The sequence below is a fragment of the Erinaceus europaeus genome, chromosome 11, assembly GCF_950295315.1.
Source record: "Erinaceus europaeus chromosome 11, mEriEur2.1, whole genome shotgun sequence".
Classification (NCBI taxonomy): Eukaryota; Metazoa; Chordata; class Mammalia; order Eulipotyphla; family Erinaceidae; genus Erinaceus; species Erinaceus europaeus.
Genome location: NC_080172.1, coordinates 117,356,105 through 117,379,379, shown reverse-complemented (window position 1 = coordinate 117,379,379; position 23,275 = coordinate 117,356,105). Strand labels below are relative to the sequence as shown.

General features: G+C 53.6%; 1 protein-coding gene across 4 annotated transcripts in view; it reads right to left on the bottom strand.

Annotated features, from left to right (window-relative positions):
- PAX7 (paired box 7) overlaps positions 1–23,275 on the bottom strand; it is a 148,649-nt gene that overhangs the window by 20,906 nt on the left and 104,468 nt on the right. The gene's annotated exons all lie outside the window — the stretch shown is intronic.

The following is a 23,275-nucleotide window of genomic DNA, read 5'->3' as shown; positions in this document are numbered from 1 at the left end:
TGCCATTCTGCCTCACCTTACAGTCCTCAAAGCATTTTCCCTCAGCCTTGCAACTACTCTCTGAAGCCCTTCGACCACATAAAAAAATAATTGCAGGGAAAAAAGAGTGGGGGAGACAACATATGCTCACACGACAGGCTTTTGGGAGACGCTGGAGCACGTGACAGGGTAACTGTGTCCACCCTCGGTGACTCAGGCTTCACAGCTGTGGGGAGCTCCTAATAGGCTCCTCAGGTGACTCGGGTTATTCTGCTAACTCAGCCTCCTGCCCTGCTCGGGTTATCCTGCTAACTAGGCCTCCTGTCCTGCTGGGGTTATCCTGCTAACTCGGCCTCCTGCCCTGCTCGGGTTATCCTGCTAACTCGGCCTCCTGCCCTGCTGGGGTTATGCTGCTAACTCGGCCTCCTGCCCTGCTCGGGTTATGCTGCTAACTCGGCCTCCTGCCCTGCTGGGGTTATGCTGCTAACTCAGCCTCCTGCCCTGCTCGGGTTATCCTGCTAACTCGGCCTCCTGTCCTGCTGGGGTTATCCTGCTAACTCGGCCTCCTGCCCTGCTGGGGTTATCCTGCTAACTCGGCCTCCTGCCCTGCTCGGGTTATGCTGCTAACTCGGCCTCCTGCCCTGCTGGGGTTATGCTGCTAACTCAGCCTCCTGCCCTGCATGACAATTTGGGTGCAAAGCCCCAGACCCCCACATGCAGGGTGGGGTGGAAGCTTCATGAGTGGCAAAGCAGTGCAGCAGGTGTATTGTTCTCTCTCCCTCTCTGTCTCTCATCTTCTGTTAAAGAATTGAAAAAGAAAAAAGGCCAGTGAGAATGGTGGAGTCATGCAGGTGATAACCCTAGTAGCAAAAAAAAAAAAAAAAAAAGAAGAAGAAGACAAAGAGAGATTTTCATGCCTGAGGCTCTAAGGTCCCAGGTTCAATCTTGGCATTATCGTAAACCAAAGTTGAGCAGTGCTCTGGTTAAAAAAAAAAAAAAAAGAACTAAATTAAAATTTTAAAGGGGGGGGGAGAGAGGTGAGAACACTGACCAGTCTGACACATGACAGTGCTGGAATCAAGCCTGGACCCCCAGGCATGCGAGCTCTATACTCTGCTGTGCTGAGCTGTCTCCCGTACCTGCTTTCCCATTTGGTGAGTAAGACAGTTAAGGAGACTTAAGGGAAGTCTTCCAGAATCATCAAAGGGATGAGGGTGGGGGGCAGCATTGGGGCAGAACATTGGGGTCACGCTGGGGACCAAGGAACCTTGCAAGTTCAGAGGACACTTGGAACACTGGTCACTGACAGCCAATTCTGGCCGGGACGGGAGAACCTCATCCTTATCTCTATGGGGTTGTCATTTCCCATGTGGGAGAGGGAGGCAAGGAGGAAGGTTTGGGGAGAAGAGATTCAGTGGAGACTTTTCTAAGAATCTCCTAGCGTTTGGAAGGAGAGAATCGAAAAGCTCTGAAATGTCTTGAGTTCACATCTCAACCAGAGGACGCCTTCAGCTCTAGGCTGATGGCTGTTCCAGCCTTCTGCCCTCCATCTGGACTGATGGTGACCCTGGGTCGAGACCAACCTTGACCCTGGGCTTGACCAGGGGCTACTAGGAGCAGACTCTATTACGGGTGCCGTTCACTTAGTAGACTTTTATCGAGTGAGTGAATTGTAAGTGAGGGGATGAATGAGTTTAGCTGTTTATCCCTAGCACAGGGGCTGGTAGAGAGTTCCCTGAATGAAAAGAGCAGATGAAATCACTCACCGTCTTGATATACTCACACCTGCCCAATAGCTCAAGGATTTCAGAACCTCCCTGTCTGCCTGGGAGGCTAAGATGAGACTGTGTGTGTCTGTGTGTGTGTGTCTGTGAGTGTGTGTGTGTCTGTGTGTGTGTCTCTGCGTGTGCGTCTCTGTGAGTGTGTGTGTCTCTGCGTGTGTGTCTCTGCATGTGTGTCTCTGTGTGTGTGTCTCTGTGTGTGTCTCTCCGTATGTGTGTCTCTGTGTGTGTGTATGTGTCTGTGTGTATGTGTCTCTGTGTGTGTGTCTCTGTGAGTATCTCTGTGTGTGTCTCTCTGTGTATGTATGTCTCTGTGTGTGTCTGTGAGTTTGTGTATATGTGTGTCTCTGTGAGTGTGTGTGTGTGTTTTTGTGTGTGTCTCTCTCTGTGTGTGTGAGTGTATGTATATGTGTCTCTGTGTGTCTGTGTGTGTATGCATGTGTGTCTTTGAGTGTGTGTGAATGTGTGTGTGTGTGTGTGTGTGCACATATGTGCTGGGGGAAGGGGCAGACTGACTTCTCAGTCATTTCTAAGAAGTTAAAGCTTCCCTCCCTCCCTTTCTCTCTTCCAAACACACAACTGCATTTCCAGTGTTGGTTGGCCAGATGAGATGCCAACCCCCAAACCCATGGACACATGTAGAAATATCTGGAAGCACTAGATGTCTTCAGCATCCTCCTTTCTGGGCCCAGCTCTGAAGGCCTACCTGCCAGGGTGGGCCCTAGGCTCTTGGCCCCTGGCAGGTGCCAGAGCCAACGATGCAGTGGGATTTGGAGACCATCTCTGATGGCGTGACAATGGCAGGCTGAGGATTAGAGCGAGGCTGCTCAGAGCAGCGGCGGGGCTGGAGAAGGAAAGGGCCGATCGCTGGCGAAGATATGACTATTTAAAGATAATGATTGCATAAATTTAATTAGCACACTTTCACGCAGCAAATGGCCATTTTGTAATTAATGTATCTGGCCTTACTAAGCATGAAAGATCCCATCTCCTCCCCCTCCTTCCCACCCTCCCCTCCACTGTAGCCCTAATGAAAGACAGAGAGCAAGTGACAGAAACAGTTTGTCAGTGGCTCCAGGTGTCAGGGGCCTAATTGGCTGAGCTAGAGGGAGGAAGGGGAGGCAGGAGGGCTGACAGGGCGGGGAGGGGCCTTCTCCTTGAGCCTCAGCCCCCAGCCTAGGTTAGGGGACAAGGAGGAAGACAGAGAGGCCTGGTTCTTGGAACCTCTGAGTGTGGGAGGGGGCGGGCTCCCCCACGGTAATTGCCAGAGATGAGGACGCAGATTGGCAGTGGCAGGGAGTGAGTGGTGGCAGGGAGGCCTCGTTAGTACCTGGGCAGACAAGCTGGCATATATCACAATGCGTTAAGGGCTCCTGGCCGTGATAGCTCAGGCCTGGGCCTGCCTGCTCCCAGAAGCAAAGTCTCCTAAGGGGAGTGAATGAGTGAGTGAGCGAATGAGTGAACGCAAGAGCCTCCATTTCCTTGCCTGGAAAATGGTCCCTGGTTATCAAGAGACTCATAAAAGTGGCCACAGTGAAGCACCTACTGCGTGCAGACAGCCACCTACCACAGTGACCAGCAGAATGGGATCTTCAGTTATTTTCTGAAATCAGGACGCATATTAGCACCCCCTGCCCCAAGAGGACACAGCTGAGTGCGAAACTCCTGTGGGTGACTGTGATGAGGTCAGGAAGGAACGGCGTCAAACCATCTCCTGTCCACAGAGAGCCGGGCACGGGCCGCTCAGGTCCAGCTCAGCAACTCGAGGCTCTGAGACGGGAGCTCAGACACCCATGTCAGCACGGTCACCCGCAGGGGCTGTGGGTCTCAACTCAGAAGGTGTGAGTGACACCCAAGCCAGCCCTCTCTCTAGCAGCCCTCGACCAAAGGGACTGGCCGTGGGACAGTTACAGCCCTGTTCCGAGTCCCACTGTCCTGGCTCTGGTGCTTGAGGGTCCCCAGTAGGGAAGGGACACAGCTGTCAACAGCAGTCACGGCCCCTCCAGTGAACGTTGCATGTGGCCATTGGACAGAGTTGAGAGAGTTCCAGGTGCTATGGCTGCCCGGGGATGGACGCACGCCCCCCCCCCCTCTTGGATAGTGGCCCTCCAGCTTCACCAGCTGTCTGTCCTCTGTCAGCTCCCACCCTGGGCCCTGGCCCAGTGTTTGCAGAAGAAGCCAGCCTAGGCCGGGGGAGAGCGGGGCCCAGCCAGCCCTCTGCTGAACCCAACTCAATTTCGAAGCTTAATGAGCTTGTGCTGGAGCAGGGGAGCTGGCTGACTCCGCTCCTTGCCGGCTGGGTGGTTCCTGGCCTGGGCCACCGAGTGCGCAGCGGCCCGAGCGGGGAGAGAGCCCTGGGCTCCGTCGAGAGTGGCGGGGGCACTGAGCGAGTGAAAAATGTCAGAGCAAATTGCTCTTGACAGCGTTAATATCTGCACCTCATAGCCATAATTACATGTAAATAAATAGCAAAATCACACTCAGCTGGAGGTGGCTTGGGGAGGACAGACGCTGAGAAGGACCAGCTGGGGACCGGGAACACTCCACTCCAGCCTCTTCCTTCCCTTCTAGAATCTCCACTCCCCCAGCCACCCTTCACAGGCTCTTGCTGCAGTGCAGAGCAGGGAGCTCAAGATTCTGGACATTCATATTAAAAACAGGAGGGAGCAGGGGAGTCGGCGGGTTAAGCGCACATGGCGCAAAGTGCAAGGACCAGCATAAGGATCCTGGTTTGAGCCCCCGGCTCCCTACCTGCAGGGGAGTCACTTCACAGGTGGTGAAGCAGGTTTGCAGGTGTCTGTCTGTCTTTCTCTCCCCCTCTCTGTCTTCCCTTCCTCTCTCCATTTCTCTCTGTCCTATCCAACAACGACGACATCAATAATAACTACAATAATAAAACAACAAGGGCAACAAAAGGGAATAGATAAAAAAATAAAAAGAGGCGGGAGCAAGAAAACACCTGGGCATCCTGGTGTTCTCATCCCAGGGGGACCAGCTGGACCAGCATCCGCCCCTCCCAGCCTCGTTCATCCACTGCCCATCCCTGAACACCCTGTCCCATCACCCTCCTGCTGTAGACAGACCCGAAGAATCCACGCCTCTGTCCCTCAACTCCAGACTGGCCTTGATTTCCCCAGCCGTGCCTGAACCTGCTTCCCTCCTGTGTGCTCTGATTTCAACGTCCTCTTGGTCAGCCAGACTCTGAACATCCAGCCATCTTTGCCTCCTCCTCCTTTATTCACAAGAGCCAGGAGGTTGCATGCCTACCTACTTCCTGCACTGTGCAAACATTCTAACAAGCAGGGCCCGATTTTCTGGAGAGCCAATGGCACGTGATCCAAATTGACTTTGTTATTGTGATCAGCACGTATGGCTCCACAGTGATTGAGGATGCAAAGTGAGTAGACTCTGTGGGGATGATAATGGTGGCCGGGGAGGTGGTTTTGTGAGTTCAAGACCGGAGTCTGTATTTACGAGGCCCCCAGCACCGCACATGCCAGGGCAGGGCTCTGGTTCTCAGTCTCCCACAAGTCCATTGATAAGTAACTAAATACATATTTAAAAAATAAATAAACATGGGGGGTGTCGGGCGATAGCACAGTGGGTTAAACGCACGTGGTGCAAAGCGCAAGGACCGGTGTAAGGATCCCGGTTTGAGTCCCTGGCTCCCCACCTGCAGGGGAGTCGCTTCACAGGCGGTGAAGCAGGTCTGCAGGTGTCTGTCTTTCTCTCCCCCTCTCTGTCTTCTCTTCCTCTCTCCATTTCTCTCTGTCCTATCCAACAACGACGACAACAATAATAACTACAACAATAAAACAAGGGCAACAAAAGGAAATAAATATTAAAAAAATAAACATAGGAAAATTTTCGTGCTACTCCCCACCCCCCAGAACTTAAGGGAGAAGAACTTGGCTTTTATCTGAGGGGCACTTTGGAGCTCGAGGAGCCAAGTGTGCAGAGAAGCCAGCTTCAACTCGGGCTGCAATGTCTGCGGGCCTATTTGTCTCTTGGTTTGATTTTTGTTTTTGTCAGGAGCAGCAAAGAGCTTGTCTGAATTGAGAAAGTTTTATGTACAGCCTTAGGAGACATCTGACGGGGGAGGAAGGAAACAAAGATGGAGTGAAAGATGAAGAAGGGAAGAAAAGAAAGAGAGGTACCTGGGAGTATCAGGTGGAGAGGAGGGAGGCATTTTGCAAGTAGGCCACACTCAGAGATGAACGGGAGCAGGGCGGCCGTGCTCCAGTTAAGCGCAAGGATCCCTACCTGCAGGTGTCTCTTTCTTTCCCTCTCTTTCTCCCCCCCCCTCTCAATTTCTCTCTGTCCTGTCCAAAAAAATGGAAAAAAATGGCCACCAGGCGCAGTGGGTTCCTAGTGCCGGCACTGAGCCCCAGCGATAACCCTGGAGGCAAAAATAAGTAAAGAAAGAAAGAGAGAGAGAAGAGAGAAAGAAAGAAAGAAAGAAAGAAAGAAAGAAAGAAAGAAAGAAGAGAGGAAGGAAGGAAGGAAGGAAGGAAGGAAGGAAGGAAGGAAGGACACAGGTTCACCAACTACGTGGTTGGATGTGATTGGTGGAGGATCCACTGTCCTTTCCCCAGGAGCCCTGACACCCCGTCTCCATCCTGCTTCCTGGCTGCCCTGTAGGAAGCTCTGAGCCAGTGAGGGCTCCCTTGGCCCTGAGAAGGAGCACAGAGGCCCCCCAGCTAGCTCGACTCTGCGCCCTGTGCAGGGCAGGGAACACAAGCTTCATTCTTTGCAAAACAAATCTCTTCTCCGGAGCAGCCCCTGCGTCCCACACCTTCTTGTTTAGCTCACCGGCTAATCCACTTATCAAGGATAAGGAGCCTGTGAATCCCCATTTGATAAAGGCAGCCACAAAATTAGCAAAAAAAAAAAAAAAAGTGCCCGTGGCACTGACGTACCAAACAAACAAGAGACTGGTGACAGCGTGGAGAGATGCTGTCTCTCTTCAGGCCCCAGGCGGGGAGAGATGCGGGAAGAGATTACTGCATTATGGCTACAGAGGCTGTGCCACGGGTTACGTGGGCAGGGGGCTGGGCAAGGCGGGAACGGAGTCCCTCTCTGATGGGGGTTCTGTTCCCACGTGGGGCCGGCCCCCTCGACCACCTTGCTCCGCTGCCCTGTGCCGACCACGTTGTCAAAGGCGACCATTGGTAGGTAGTGCTGAACTGGTGTTTCTTTGAAGCCTGCTCCATGTTGAGTGCAACTCTAAGCCTTTCATGCGTTAACTCATTCACTCTTGGCAGCGACATCATGAGGCATGGTGCTGCTGTCACCCACCTTTTGTCAACAGAGAAGCTGAACTACAGGAGCCAGGCAATGGCTCTCCCATGAGTGCACACGCTGCTGTGCACAAGGACCTGGGTTCAAGCCCCTGCCCCATCCTCACCTGCAGGGGGAAGCTTCACAGGGGATGAAGCAGGGCTGCAGGTACCTCTCTTTCTCCCTCTCTGTATCCCCTACCCGACTTAACTTCTCTCTGTGTTTATCAACAAAAGATAGAGCGGGGGGGGGGTGTTGCAGAGGATGGGATACTGCTCAGAATGATGGGCTCATCATGTAGACACCCAGCCCCAGTATAACCCTGGTGGCAATTAAAACAGAAAGAATGAATGACAGAACAAAAGAAAGAAAAGAAACTGGGCCACAGAGAAGTCAGGTCTCTCGTTCAGGATCACCCAGCTGTGACCAGTGCTCCTGACTGGCGTCCCTACTCAGCTCCTATGTAGAGTTCGGATTTCGTTCCCGTTCAACCATGGCCGACTCCGACAGCACACATCTTCAGTCACACATGTCCCTAATTTGACAGTCGTCCCCAAACCACCTGGCCACATCCCCAACTCTTCACGGTCTCCCTCCCTGCCACTCCGCACTGGGTCTTCAAGTCCCTGCAGCCTGGATTCTGTCGCCCACACCCACCCTCAGGACCTGCAAACTCTCACATCACCTTTCCACCAGGCTGACAGAGTCCAATCAGTCTCCAGTGTCCCGTGTCCTCAGTGATGCTGGCACCAGTGTTGTGGGGAGCTCCTAGCAGACTCCAGCAAGCCCTGGTTATTCTGCTAACTCAGCCTCCTGGCCACAGCAGCAGGTCTATTAACACCCGATGCGAAAACAGGACTCCATGGCGGTGGGCGGTGGCACACTTGACAGAGTCCGGTGTGCAAGTCCAATGTGAGTTCAAGTCACTGGTCCTCATCTTCTGTAGGGGAAGCTTCACAAATGGTGAAGCAGTGCTGCAGGTGTCTCTCCCTCATATCCCTATCAATTTCTAGCTCTATTCAAGAAATATTATAAGGGGAGTCGGGCGGTAGGTGGCGCAGTGGGTTAAGCGCAGGTGGTGCAAAGCGTAAGGGCCTGGCGGAAGGATCCTGGTTCGAGCCCCCGGCTCCCCACCTGCAGGGGAGTCGCTTCACAGGCGATGAAGCAGGTAGGCAGGTGTCTATCTTTCTCTCCCCCTCTGTCTTCCCCTCCTCTCTCCATTTCTCTCTGTCCTATCCAACAACGACAACATTAGTAACAACAAAAATAAGAACAACAACAACAATAAAAAACAAGGGCAACAAAAGGGAATAAGTAAATAAATATAAAAAAGAAATATTATAGGGGCCAGATGGTGGCACACCTGGTTAAGCACACGTTACAGTGCCCAAGGACCCCGGTTCGAGGCCCCAGTCCCCACCTGCAGGGGGAAAGCTTCATGTGTGGTGAAGCAGGACTGCAGGTGTCTCTCTCTCTCCCTCTTTCTCTCTCTCCCTCTGCATTTCTGACTATCTCTATCCAATATATAAAGATAATAAAATTTAAAAAAAGAAAAATTATATATATATATATGTGTGTGTGTGTGTGTGTATATGTAATATAGAGAATTTCATGAAAACTCAGCCTCCATTAAGTGATTCCCCAGAAGGCAGCTTGGAGGAGAGTTCTGTTCTCTGTTCTGGGGAGGGGGTGAGGGGGTCTGGGGAAGGTTCAGGGAGAGGAAGGGACCCAGCAGGGATTCCTGAAGCCTCAGCCCCTGTGCTGCCCACACTGCTCTCTGTTCTAGCTTTGGAGGAGAGGCTGGTCTCATACTTCCGGGATCACGGGGACCTTAATCACAGGGCAGCCTTTGTCAGGGTGGCATCTGGAACTACGGAAAACACTTGGCAAAAGGACAGAACTTCTCACCCCAGGCTTATGGGGCTCTGGGACCAGCCACGGCTGCACCAGGAGGCCAGGGCTGAGAGCAGGGCATCTGGCTTCAGGTGCAGGCAGGCCCTCTGCTTGGGAAAAGGTCCCTGCTGTGGCATCTGGACGTGGGCAGCAAATGGGCTCTGTCAGATGACCACACGTGAAGGGTGTGGGGGCGGGTGGAGGAGGGAACAGGGTATGAAGGGACCTTTATCCCCCCTGTATTGGGGGACTAACGGTTTACAGTTGACAGTAAAGTCCAATAGTTGGTCCATGTGTAACATTTCCCAGCTTTCCCCATCACACTCTATCCCTCTAGGTCCTCCTCCACCACCATGTTCCAGGACCTGAACCCCCCCACACACACCCCACCCCAGGGTCCTTTACTTTGGTGCAGTCCACCAACTCCAGTCCAAGTTCTGCTTTGTGAAGGGACCTTCTCCCTGACACCTAACATCCTGTAGCTGAGCCTTGGCGCAAGAATCCAAACTTTGGTCTCTCTGACCTGAGTTGTGTCTGTGTCTCTTGGAAGCTCCCCCATCTTCTTATCCCGTTCTCCAGCTTTGGGGTCCCCCTTCTATCCCAGCTGCCGGTCCCATCCCAGTTTGATAAAAGTCTCCGCCCTCTGACTGCATCTCCATGGCTCCTTCCTCCTCCTCCCCTCCCTGCTGCCCCTGCCCACCCTCCTCCTCCCTGTGTCTGCCTCCTTGACGGCCCACGCCCTGCGTGCTTCTCCCAGTCTCTCCACCCCACCTCTTCCTGTTTCTTGTGCCTCCACCTCTCCCTCTCTCTGACCACCCTAGGTGTCTGTCTGTCCACCTCTCTTCTTTGCCAGCTTCTCACCCTACCTCCTTCTAGGAGTCTGCTGCTCTGTCTGTCTGTCCACTTCCGTGCCCTCAGTCCACACCCCTGGCAGAAGGACACACAGCATGGTGGGAAGTCTCTTTCTTCCTTTCTTTCTTTCTTTCTTTCTTTCTTTCTTTCTTTCTTTCTTTCTTTTTTAAATATTTTAGTTATTTATTCATGAGAAAGATAGGAGGAGAGAGAAAGAACCAGACATCACTCTGGTACATGTGCTGCCGGGGATTGAACTTGGGACCTCATGCTTGAGAGTCCAATGCTTTATCCATTGCGCCACCTCCCGGACCCCAGTGGGAGCTTTCAAACCATGCTCCTGCTCCCCTGCATCCTCCTCCGGCTCTGTTCTGCACCCCTTTCTTTGTGGCCCAGGGTGGCCTCTCTCACACTGCAGGCCGTCCATGGAACACTCGACAGCGTGGGACTGAGGGGAGATCAAGTCGTTTCAGCCACTGCCCGTGCCCGTGCCCCTGGACGCTGTTCACCGGAGACCCCACCTGCAGTTGCAAACCCAGCCTGTTCCGGTCAGCCCAGCACGAAGAGGAGTTTACTCTCTGGCGGCCAGCAGGCCTGGGTTTGGGGTATCTTTGCTTGTGGTACACTTTGCCCTCTACCTCCCGGCATCTGCCAAAGGGTAGGGGGGCTGCAGGTCCTCGGGGCCCTGAGAGCACCAGGGGCAGCTAGTGGGCTTCGACTTGGGCCACCAGGCAGTACACCGGTAGTATTGCCGCGGCCACAGTGGACGGGGAAGACGACGCAGCAATGACTTCATTTCTTTGGGGGCCAACGAGGGCATGACCCACTGTGATGGCTGCCCTCACCCTCAAGGTCTAGAGGTGGGGGCCTGGAGCTAGCACCCGGGGCGCTCAGGAAGGGTGCTCGGAAAACTTAGCCGGAGGGGCGCATTGTCTGTGACGGGCATGGAAGGAGGCCCCTAGGGTGGGCGACGCAGGAGCTGAGCTCAGGCGCCTGGGCAGCATGTCTCCATTTCAGCCTGGGTGTGGCCCTCATGGGACCTTAATCCTCTGAAGCCAGCAGGTCAGCCCCCCCCACCCCCACCAGTGTGCCGAGAAGGTCTCTTTCTGAGTCCCCACACTCCTCAGACTCCCGGCCCCTGGCTCACCACCCTTGGCTGTCAAGATGGACAGACAGCTTCCTGCCCCACTGCTGCAGGTGTGAAGAGATTACCCAGGGTTTAGTTTCAAAGCGAGGACTGGCGTGCGGCTCAGCACAGAGGCAGACGTGACCGTCAACACTCCGTCACGGCCTTCCCCGTCACAGCCACTGGGTGTACCCCCAAATCTCTCTACAGACACTGAAGCAGTGACCACTCCTTACAGGTGTCTCCGCTTGGAAAAGAGGGGCAGAGGTGACGGAAACAGTTTCTGGGGGCCTTCTAACGTGGTGGTTACTGAAGAGGGGTTTTATTCAATTTGAATAAACCCTCCTCCCCCCCCCAGTCATTTCCTGAAGGTGATGGGGTGTGGGGGAGGCAAAGTGTGAGAGTAGGACATACCCAGGATGGTGCCTTCTGTGAGGCCTGGTGCCGGCCACCCCACTACACCCCTACGGGACTGGGCTGTCCAGGTGGAGTCTAGGAATTTAGATTTTTTTTAATATCTCATTTTTTAAAATCTTATTTATCTGGGTTCAAGCCCCTGGTCCCCACCTGCAGGGGGAAAGCTTCATGAGTAGTGAAGCAGGGCTGCAGGTGTCTCTCTGTCTCTCTCCTTCTCCACTTCCCCTTCCCTCTCAATCTCTCTGTCTTTATCCAATAATGAATAAATTAAAAATCATATTTATTTATTATTGGATAGAGAGAGAAACTGGGAGGAAAAGAGACAGAGAGACACCTGCAGCCCCGAATCCGGGTCCTTGTGCGCTGTGATGTACACACTTCACCCCTGCAGCCCCGAATCCGGGTCCTTGTGCGCTGTGATGTACACACTTAACCCCTGCAGCCCCGAATCCGGGTCCTTGTGCGCTGTGATGTACACACTTCACCCCTGCAGCCCTGAATCCGGGTCCTTGTGCGCTGTGATGTACACACTTAACCACGTACACTTCCGCCTGGCCCCAGATTCTTTTCTTTTTTTTTTTTTAGAGGGTGGAGACAGAGAGAGGAGGAAAGAGAGAGGGTGGGGGAGAGAGATGGAAGGAGAGATCCTTGTAGCACTGTTACATTACCTATGAAGCTTTTCCCCTACAGGTGGGGACCAGAGGCTTAAACCCGAGTGTTCATGTAAGGTCACATGTAAGTTCGACTGGCCAGGTCACCACCTGGCCCCAAATTTTGATTTTTTTAAAAGCAACACAGCCTTCTGATGCATAGATTTTGGAAGCACTGACTCTAATCAAGCTCCTGTGCTTCTCGAAACCTGATTCTGCCCACACTCTCCCGAGATGGGGGAGGTGGGGTGCTCACGGCTCCTTGTCTGAGCTCAAGTCGGCCTCCTCGCCCTGGCCCTGGCCAGCACCCAGACCCCGGGTCTCTCTGTCCTTGGCCATGTGGAGGCGGAGGACAGATTGTAGAGGTTCCCATGGTCTCCCTTGATGAATCTTACCTCCTCCCACTTCCTGAACCTCTAAGCTGGATCCCAGTTTGCCAGGTTAAGGGTTTGGGAAACAAAACCGGACCCCCAGGAGTCTGCCCAGCCTAGCCAGAGCACCTGGGAAGGCATTCCCCCTTGACAGGAGAGGGGAGAGGGCACAGATACCACCCCAACCCTCACCCTGCTTGGCTGGGGCATAACCTCCCCCTCACTGGGGGCTTTTGGCTCCTGGTTTGTCTGTCTCCCGCCTTCCTTAGACAGAGGCCACGGGGGAGCGTAGAAAGCTGGTCCCAGTGTCCAGTCTGTGCTCCCTTCCTGCGGGCCCAGCTTCACCAGGCATATGGGCTCCAGGCTAGCCTGGTCCTTGCTGAAGGTGTAGGAAGTTTCCAGAAGTTTCAATTCAGAGGCAAAACTGCCTCTCCAGGAGGGAGGGCCACCACCAGACTAGAGGGTCTGGGAAGAAGTGGCCTCTGGGCTGCCCAAGCAGAGGAGCACAGGGCTCGGTTAGGGGAAGGGAGGGAGGGCGAGAATCTTCTAGCACTGTGCTGCACTCAACACTCAGGTGGTGGAAGGGTGGAAGGAATTGGACTGGGAGGTGGAGGAAGCCGGGCAGGGAGCCTGCCAAGAGCCTGTCTGCCTCTCTGCCGTGTGGGGCTGCTGGCTCTCTGGGGCCCCGGCCCTGGTCCCTGCTGGCACAGGCGGGACCAGCAGACCCAGGTGGGGGCTCTGATTGGGGGGGGGGGCGGCCAGTCCTGCCGTCGTCACTCCCCACTCCCCCCATCCCAGGCCCGGGCAGCAGGAATTAAGCAGGCTGTGGAGCCCCAGCATCCTTATCTCTGGGAGACAGTTGTTGGGAATCACTTTGACTGAGTGGTTTTGTCTACCCGCATTTTCCACTGTCAGGAGGCCTCGGGCCATGGATCAAAGGAGCAGCGGCAGAGTGCAGGGAGGGAGGGGTGGCCGCACAGATCCGGCCCAGCCTGCACCCCCCTGGCCCCCACTTCCACATCACCCCCTCCTCCCAGACCCTCACCCCTCTCCAGGTCCGCTCGGCCCAGCCCAGCCCAGCCCAGCCCAGCCCAGCCCAGCCCAGCCGCTCACCATCCAGCCAGGGAACAAACGGCTCTGAGGGGGGGAGGAACTGGGGGTGCTGGGAGTAGGTGGGGGTGGAAAGGGAGAAGGGTGAGGAGAAGCTGGAGGTGCAGAAGAGGTATGTTCAGGAGAAACCAGGAAATGGGAGAAGTGGAGAAGAACGAGAGAAATTAGGGGGCAGCTGGGTCTCTCTCACAGAAGAAAGGCTGGAGAGAAGGGAAGGCAAGGTGCTGAGAGGCTGAGGAGACTGTGAGTGGGAAAAGGAGGGAAGAGGAGGGTGAGCAGGAAGCCAGAGGAGGGAGTGGGTGGAGGAGAGAAACAGAAAACAGAGGGGTGCACAGAAAAGAGCTTCAGCGGCTGGCAAGCCCAGTGGTGCTGTGAGAGAAAGAGGACCGTCTGCTGCCCCATGGGACTGGCTGCCGGAGCAGCTGTACAAGGAGCCGGCATCATGATCACGCCTGAGAAAAAATGGTTTTGTGCCTGAGACTCCAAGGTCCCGAGATCAATCCCCAGCACCACCATAAGCCGGAGATGAGCAGGGCTCTGGTTAAAAATAGCAGTAAAGGGGCCAGTGGTGGCGCGCCTGGCTGAGTGCACAAGCCCATGTGTTACGGCACACAAGGACCCGGGTTTGAGCCCCCGGTCCTCACCTGCTGGGGGAAAGCTTCACGAGTGATGAAGCAGGGCTGCTGTGTCTGTCTCTCTCCCTCTCTACCACCCCCTTTCCTCTCAATTTCTGACTATATCTATCAAATACATGAATAAAGATAATTGAAAAAATTTTGAAAGAGAAATTGACTGAATGCCTTCTTTAAAAGTAGTAGTAAATAATCATAAGCAAAGGAGATTGCAAAAAAAAAAAAAAAAAAAGAAAGAAAGAAAGGGCAGTGCAGGTCTTGGACACTGACAGAAACAAGAGGAGAGAGAGAGAGAGAGAGAGAGAGAGAGAGAGAGAGGGAGAGCAGGGCTGAGTATGCAGGAAACGGGTCATTCAGGCCTTGCCACTCAAAGGGCTCCCGCAATACCCGGGACACTGGTCGGATCTCTGATGTCCCTGGAAGTCTCAGAGGAAGAGCCTCCTCTGCAGACGTTTCCTGCGGACCACTCCCGGCAGCAGAGTGTGCTGAGGTGGCCCCAAGGAGAAATGTCCACAGTTGGGCAGAGGGTTTGAGGAGGGAAGGGGCTGTCGGGGGGGAAGAGGGCAAGGAGGAAGGGGGAGCCCTGGGGCTGGAGTGGGAGCAGGGGAGAGCCGAGACTGCCCAGCAGAGAGAAGAGACAAACTCACAGGCACTGGTGGGGTGGTGCTGAGCCCTGACCTAGAGACCCCCACCTGCCACCAGCGCAGCCATTCCAGCCAGGTGCCCACCTGCTTTGAACATTCCAGTAGGTTATGCCACAGGCCCACGTCCCAGAGGGCAGAGTGAGTGGGGGGACCTGCAGGAAGTCACACAGCAGGCGGCAGTGGCCATGTCAGTGCCAGGGCACTGATGCTCCCTGGTGTCCAGCAGCCAAGATCAGAGCCGCTCTCTCTCTCCTCTCTCTCCTCCCTCTCCCCCTCCTCTCTTTCTCTCTATTTCTCCTCTCTCTCCTCCCTCTCCCACTCCTCTCTTTCTCTCTCTCTCTCCTCTCTCTCCTCCCCTCTCCCCCTCCTCTCTTTCTCTCTCTCTCTCCTCCCTCTCCTCCCTCTCCCACTCCTCTCTTTCTCTCTCTCTCTCCTCCCTCTCCTCCCTCTCCCACTCCTCTCTTTCTCTCTCTCTCTCTACTCTCTCTCCTCCCTCTCCCACTCCTCTCTTTCTCTCTCTCTCTCCTCTCTCTCCTCCCTCTCCCCTCCTCTCTTTCTCTCTCTCTCTCCTCTCTCTCCTCCCTCTCCCACTCCTCTCTCTCTCTCTTTCTCCTCTCTCTCCTCCCTCTCCCCCTCCTCTCTTTCTCTCTCTCTCTCCTCTCTCTCCTCCCTCTCCCACTCCTCTCTTTCTCTCTCTCTTTCTCCTCTCTCTCCTCCCTCTCCCACTCCTCTCTTTCTCTCTCTCTCTCTCCTCCCTCTCCCCCTCCTCTCTTTCTCTCTCTCTCTCCTCTCTCTCCTCCCTCTCCCACTCCTCTCTTTCTCTCTCTCTTTCTCCTCTCTCTCCTCCCTCTCCCCCTCCTCTCTTTCTCTCTCTCTCTCCTCTCTCTCCTCCCTCTCCCACTCCTCTCTTTCTCTCTCTCTTTCTCCTCTCTCTCCTCCCTCTCCCACTCCTCTCTTTCTCTCTCTCTCTCCTCTCTCTCCTCCCTCTCCCCCTCCTCTCTTTCTCTCTCTTTCTCCTCTCTCTCCTCCCTCTCCCACTCCTCTTTTTCTCTCTCTTTCTCCTCTCTCTCCCCCTCCTCTCTTTCTCTCTCCTCTCTCTCCCCCCTCCTCTCTCTCTCTTTCTTTCTTCCCCCCTCTTCTCTCTCTCTTTCCTCTCTCTCTCCCCCACCTCTCTCTTTCCTCTCTCTCCCCCTCCTCTCTCTCTCCTCTCCTCTCTCTTCTTCACTCTCTTCTCTCTCTCCTCTCCCTTCTCCTTTCTCCTCTTTCTCTCTTTTCTCACCTCTCTCCTCTCTCTCTTCTCTGTCTCCTCTCTTTTCTCACCTCTCTCTCTCCTCTCTCTCTTCTCCAACCCCCTCTCTGTACCATTTTCATTAAAACGAAACAAGAGGGGCTGGGCGGTGGTGCACCTGGTTGAGTTCACATATTACAATGTGTAAGGACTCAGGTTCAAGTCCTCAGTCCCCACTTGCAAAGACTTGCAAGTGGTGAAGCAGGTCTGCAGGTGTCTGTCTCTCTCCCTGTCTGTTTCCTCCTTCCTCTCAGTTTCTGGCTGTCTCTGTCCAATAAATAAAGATAATATAAAAATCTTAAAAATCACAGGAATAAGGGTGAGTGTTTTTGAGATGATGGAGGGGGGTTTCCCAGACAGCAGGTGAACAGTCCGGAGGGAGTGTACGGCCTCCTGGGGTCCTTTAAAGCCTCCCCTTTCTCTCCTACCTGAGGTCGTGCCTGGCTTTCTTGGCCCAGCGGCTCAGCCATCCTCTTGCTGGGGACCCCAGGGACAGCCTGGGCCACTCTGAATCTGAGGCTCTATTAATTGCTATCCCCCCTCATCTCCTGCCCCCTCTATCTGTCACCTGTCTCGTGACAAATCCTCTATTTGCGTTCTTTCCTACCCAGCCAGCAGCTCTGACCAGCTAATGCCCTGCCTGCTGGGGAACACAGCTCACCCAGCCTGGCGTGAGTGTGGAGAGAGTGTGGCAGGAGTGTGGAGAGAGAGAAGGTCCCCATGATGGAGCAGGACCACCCCCACCCCTGGGTGGAGAGTCTGGGATGCCTGTGCTTGTATCAAGAACCTACAGAAATCACAAAGCAAGCCAGAAGCCTCCTTAGCAGCTGGTTTCTCTCACTGCACAGTCAGGGAAACTGAGGCTGAGAGTGCACGTGGCGGGGGGGGGGGCGTCCACTAAGGCCACACACCAGCTCAGAAACAGAAGGAACTCAGAGCCCTGGCTCTTCAGAACCAGAAAAGAAATGGTGTAACTAGAGAAACCTAGCAGGATATTGCTAATTCACTTTCTTTTTTTTTAATGATCTCAATTTTATTTTACAATATACATATAAAGCAAAGAGTATAAAAATATTTTTAAAAATATTTATTCATTTATTCTTTTTTTGTTGCCCTTGTTGTTTTATTGTTGTTGTTGTTGCTGCCATTGTTGTTGGATAGGACAGAGAGAAATGGAGAGAGGAGGGGGAGACAGAGAGGGGGAGAGAAAGACAGACACCTGCAGACCTGTTTCACCGCTTGTGAAGCGACTCCCCTACAGGCAGGGAGCCGGGGGCTCGAACCAGGATCCTCATGCCAGTCCTTGTGCTTTGTGCCACCTGCGCTTAACCCGCTGTGCTACTGCCTGACTCCCAATTAATTCACTTTCTAAACAGAACAGGGAGAAGCAGAGAGAGGAAGTCTCCCTTAGAAGTCTGCAGTCAGCCGCCACGGGACAGTCTCATTTCATGCTTACAGCCCCTGCGAAGTGAGTGGTATTGGCCTGAGGGAACAGATGCGGAGGACCTGTGTTATTCGCCTGTGGCCACAGACTGTAGACAGAAGATCTGGAGTTTGAACCCCTTCTTTCTCCTAGTACCCCGGTGGCACTCACCATGTGGTGGACCACGCTCTCGCTGGCACGAGTGCACAACAAGGAACAAGGCAGGCGTCCTAGCCAGTGGGACATCCTCCCCATCTCTTGTATTTCTTTTTTGAGTCTCCATGGACACCACGTTCAGACCGGGAGTCAGGTAAATCACTTTGCAAGGAATTGTATATAGTGACCATCAAGTGCAAACAAAATGCCTGAAAAACACCTACTGAGGGTAGGGGTGGGGGTGGCGGGCAGAGTGGCGCACCTGGTTAAGCGCACACACTACAGTACACATGGACCCAGGTTCAAGCCCCTGGTCCCCACCTGCAGGGGGAAAGCTTTATGTTGGTGAAGCAGGGCTGCAGGCATCTGTCTCTCTCCCTCTTTATCTCTCACTCCCTCTCAATTTTTCTCTGTCTCTATCCAATTAAAAAAAAAAAAGATATTGGGTGGTCCGGGAGGTGGCACATTGGTAAAGCACTGGATTCTCAAGCATGAGGTCCTGAGTTCAATCCCCGGCAGCACATGTACCAGAGTGATGTCTGGCACTTTCTCTCTCCTCCTGTCTTTCTCATGAATAAATAAATAAATTGTAAAAAAAATTTTATATACATATATATGTGTATATCGAATGGACCACAGATACGCGTGATAAGATGGGGGTGGTACCAACAGCATTTGGAAGCCTGCTATGTGCCAGACACAGGGTTTCATGTGTCCCCAGAATGGAATCCTGTGCCCTGTGTAGTCACCTCTGCTGAGCTCCCTGGCATCAAACGGGACATGGAAACACCCAAATGTCTTCCTCCCTGCCCCCACTGTTTAGGCTGGACCTTTATTCTGCTCACAGATGGGGCTCCTGCTCCCACCTTCTCCAGGTGTGGCACATAGGTTGCCTCAGGCACAGGAGACCCTGGGCGGCTCAGGAAGGCAGCCAGCCCTTAACCCTCATCTGCCAGCCAGGCTCAGGGAGCTGGGCTCAAGATGCCATCTCCCCAGAATCACTCGTTCCTCCCAGAAAGGAGGAAACACCAGGCTTCCCCCCACCCCCCCCCATGATAAAAGGACCCTAAAAATCTGCCTCAAACTAGGCGACCTGCCAAGCCCACCTCACCACCCCCAAATGCTAGCAGGGTTTATGCGGTCTCCCTCTCCCACCAACATTCCGGGAAATTCTGACACTGGTCTCTTTCTTTCTTCTTTTAGGGGTGATTCAGCCAGAGAAACAAACAAGGGTCAGTTTTCACAGGAGATGAGGCTGCTCCCAGGCCCTCGCTGCGGGTTGGAGCCTGGCCTGTGATTGACACCAGCAGGTGGTTCTGTTTGGGCTCAGAGCCGCCGGCAGCCGCCCGCCGGGGCAAATCACTGTTTTCCCCACCGAGATAGGTTAACTGTGGACAAAGACAGATCTGACTGCAGGAGCAGAGTCTGGGTTTGGCTTGTCTCCCCAGGGGCTGGAAAGGCCCCACGATGGATTCTCTGAGCCCTGCCCGAGGCTGCCCTGAAGTCAGGGGGAGGGACACCCAGGGTATGGGAGGCACCCACAGCCCCCACTCCAGTGCCACCTTGATTGGGGATGTGACAAGGGCTTGGCACACACGGGGCTGGGGAGGGTGACCTCTGGCAGCCGGGGGGGGGGGGGGGGGGGGCGGGGGTGGTTACCAGCTGCGGTGAAAGACACTGCAAACTGGCCTTTGACCTCAGTTCTGAGGTCATCTGCCTGTGGACTTTCTCTGCAAAGTTGACCACCCCTGACTTCATACCATCGCCGTGGGGCTGGGAGACAGACGGATGTGAGCGTGGGTGAAGTGACTCAGAGCCTTTCCCTAATGCTGGGGAAACCACATGTCCTTCCCACGCCAGTCGGTCACTTTTCCCACCCCAACCCACTCTTCCCTGAGCACCAGTGGGAAGGGGCAGACACCTTTTCCTGTAGTAGCCTCTACCCAGTAGACCACTCTATGCCGTCCTGGGTCAGAGGCCACCTTAGGCTGCCCAGGAGGTGGCGCAGTCGATAAGGCACTGAAGTCTCAAGCATTAGGTCCCAAGTTCAATCCCCGACCTCACAGGTGCTGGAGTGATGTTCTGGTTCTCTCTTCTCTTCCCCTTGTTCTCATTAGTCAGTGAGTAAGCAAATAAGAAAGAAAGAAAGAGAAGAAGGGAAATAAAAAGAAGCCATCTTTCCCCACCTGCAGGGGAGTCGCTTCCCAGGTGGTGAAGCAGGTCTGCAGGTGTCTCTCTTTCTCTCCCCCTCTCTGTCTTCCCCTCCCCTCTGCCTTTCTCTCTGTCCTATCCAACAACGACGACATCAATAACAACAACAATGAAAAACAACAAGGGCAACAAAAGGGAAAATAAATATATATAAAACCAAATAAATAAAGTTAATCATCACCAAAAAAAAAAAAGGAAACCATCTTGGGTATTTTCTGGTTAAATGAAAGGAGGGAAGGGAAGGGAGACGGGTAAAGGGAGGAGAGAGATGGGAACACAGCAGAGCTGGTGGCCAGGGTGCTGATGCTTACGCACGACGCATTTATCTGTGGGCTAGAGAGTGGACTCAAACTTCCCTGAGGGACTCACAGCTGCGCCTTTGCACTCGTGAGCTCAGACAGGCGAAGGCCCCCATCTCAGGACTGCCCAGCAACGCAGCGGCAGAACCAGAACCCCAGCTCACAGAGGCTTACTGGTGACGCCACGCACCTGCTGCCTCCCGGGACTCCTTTACCTGGTGGGGCCTGTCTGAGAGGCCTCCAGAGAAGGAAAACCTGGGGCAGTGGTGGTGGTGGTGGGGGGAAGATGGGTGGAAAAGAATCTTTGGTGAAAGGTGGAGAAGGAATGGCAGGGCGGGGCCCAGAGGCGAGCCGGGCTGGGGTTAAAGCCCAATGTTCCTACAACCTGCTAAGCCGGAGAAATGAATTCTGATCCTCCCAAAACCCAACCTTGGAGAATGTGCGAGAGAAGGGTCCCCTTTCAGGGGAGCAGGAAATCCCCCACACCTCCTGCCGAAGCCCGGTAATGCGAGGATGCCCCCAATCTGCTTTGAGGAATGGAGAGATTAAGAATAATAAAAAAATTGCAATAAAATATGTGTGAAGGAGGGGGTAATTGTGGACAAACGCAGCATTCAAATTCATTTTTCAGCTCCTTTACACACCATTTCAATCTTATTTTCTGCCTGTTAATGAGATCTTGTTGCCTGGGCTAGGCAAAACCTTCCAATATCAGCAAGTAATTGCACATAATTTCCTCTCCTACCAGTGATTTGCATCAGTTTTTTAAAAATTCTGGGCTACTTAACACCCCACAACCCCCCTCCCCGTCTCCCTGCCTCCCAATCTCCTGCTCCCTCCTCCTTTCTCATCCCTGGTCCAGCAAGACTCATTTTAAATGCTTATTATGAACGCAGTGTCACCAATAAAGGGTGTGTGTGTGTGTGTGTGTGTGTGTGTGTGTGAGATGGAGTAGGTGCAAAAGAGAGGAAGTGACAAGAGAGAGAGGCAGAGGGAACCCTAAGGGACACAGCTTGGCTTCTGGGAGCCAGCAGATAACCTTGACCTCCAGCTGGAGTCAGGGGAAGGTGGTGGTTGTGCCTGGCACACCTGCCTTGGGACCCTCCTGTCTTATCCACTCACCTGCTCCGTGGCCTCCGGTCCTCTCTGGGACTGTTTCCCCAATTGGAAGTTTATAGAACTTTGTGGGGGGACTCATATCACTCCAAGCAGCAAAATGTTTCCAGGAATCTGGCCCCTGGGAGGTACCCAGTTGAGGGGGTGAATTTCCACGCTACACTGGCTTCTCTGGAAAGACTACTCAGTTACCTTCATGGCACCGCAGTCACAGGACTAAGGCGTCAAGCCTTGAGCTCTGTTCGTGCTAGCTCAGGAGAAAGGGAGCTATGTTATTAGTTGCCCCATGGCCTTAGGCCTCAACTTCCCCCAATGGGTCCCAGGACAAGTCTCCTGGACGGACACAGCAGAGGAGCATAGCGAGGCCTGGAACCAGACCCTTCGGTGCCTAGCTATGCTACTCCCCAGAACTCCCCACAGTCTGCCGGAGATCAGGAGCTGATATGTGTATTAGATGGACAGATGGGCAACTACACAGGTCCGTTTCCTCACCCGAAGAATGGCAGTGACTAAGAACTACCAACAAAGAAGGAAACAGTTCTCTAAAGAAGAGAGACACATGACCCACAGACGCATGAAGACATGCTCTACCTCACTGGTCATCAGAGAAATGCAGCTTCAGACTGCACTGAGATTACACCTCGCACCTGAGAGAAGGGCTCCCATCAGCACACCAGGAAAGGTCAGGTGCAGGAGAGCGTGTGCAGAAAAGGGTCTCTGCTCCACTGCTGGTGGGATGCAGACTGGGGCAGCCCCTTCGGAAGACTGTGTGGACAGTCCTTAGACAAATAACAATGGAATCCCCTTATGGCCCGGCAATACTACTCTTGGGCATTTGTCCAGCAGACACTCAAACACTAATTAGATGGGACTAACTAGTTAGATGGGACTAACTAGTTAGTCACTAATTAGATGGGACTCACGTGCCCCTATGTTGATGGCTGCATTATTCACAACAGCCAAAGAGTGGACACAGCCTAGATGCCCGTCAGCAGATGACTGGTTAAAGAAGTTATGGGATCTCCATGGAATACGAAGAAGTTATGGGATCTAGACTCCATGGACTACTCTGCAATAAAAAAAAGATGATCATGTGTCTTTTGGGATAAGGTGGATGGAACTGGAGGTGATGATGCTTAGTGAAATAAGAGAAGAAAGACAACTACCAGAGGGGTTCACGCATTTGTGGAATCTAGAGAGCTGATTTATATGAACTTGCCCCCCCCCAAAAAAAAAATCCAAACAAAACAAAGGCAAGTAAACTGTTTGTAAGCCTTGTGGGAACCCTGGTGCTTCTCTCTGGCTCTCTGGGAGGGCGGAGGGGGATACGAGAATTCGGTGGTGGGTGTGGTGTGGGACCGGACATTGTCATCTTACAGTCCTGTAACACTGTGAATAACAAATCAGACTGTTTTTAAAAAATGATAAAGAATTGCTAGGACAGTGAGTGAAAGCTGGTCCAACGTTCAGTCCAGCCCACAGGTGACTCTCTGCCAGCGTCCCCCATACCTGAGCCGTTATCAGCACAGGTGCAGGAAAACAAAGGAGAGAGAGAAACCAAGAAGCGGGAAAGGACGGAAAGGCTTGTGGGGGCCTGTGGTTAGCTGCAGACTTAAGGCATCTGACTCATCAGTGCAGTGTGTGTGTGTGTGTGGGGGGTACGGCATGTAAACATGCAAATCCCCTTTACAGTTCCTTCAGCCATGCTCCAGAAATCAAAGGATGCGGGACATTATCGAGGAGAAACATGAGTGACGGAGGCCAGCAGGCCCCTTCCCTGACACAGTGGCTGCAGTCAGCAGCTAGGGGTCTGCTGTCATGGCTGCTGGCTCCGACGAGGTCCCTCCGGAAGACTTGATGTGTAGACAGCACTCAGGACAGGGACTGAGAGGCAATGTCCAAGTCGGCATCACCGGGCCAAACATTCCTCCATGTGCTTCCTTAATCATGCATCCTATCTGCTTGTGATGCCACCAGCTCCAGGAGGCAGAGACTTTCATCCCTTAAATTCGAGGACTGTTGCCTGGCACAGACCTGGCACACAGAG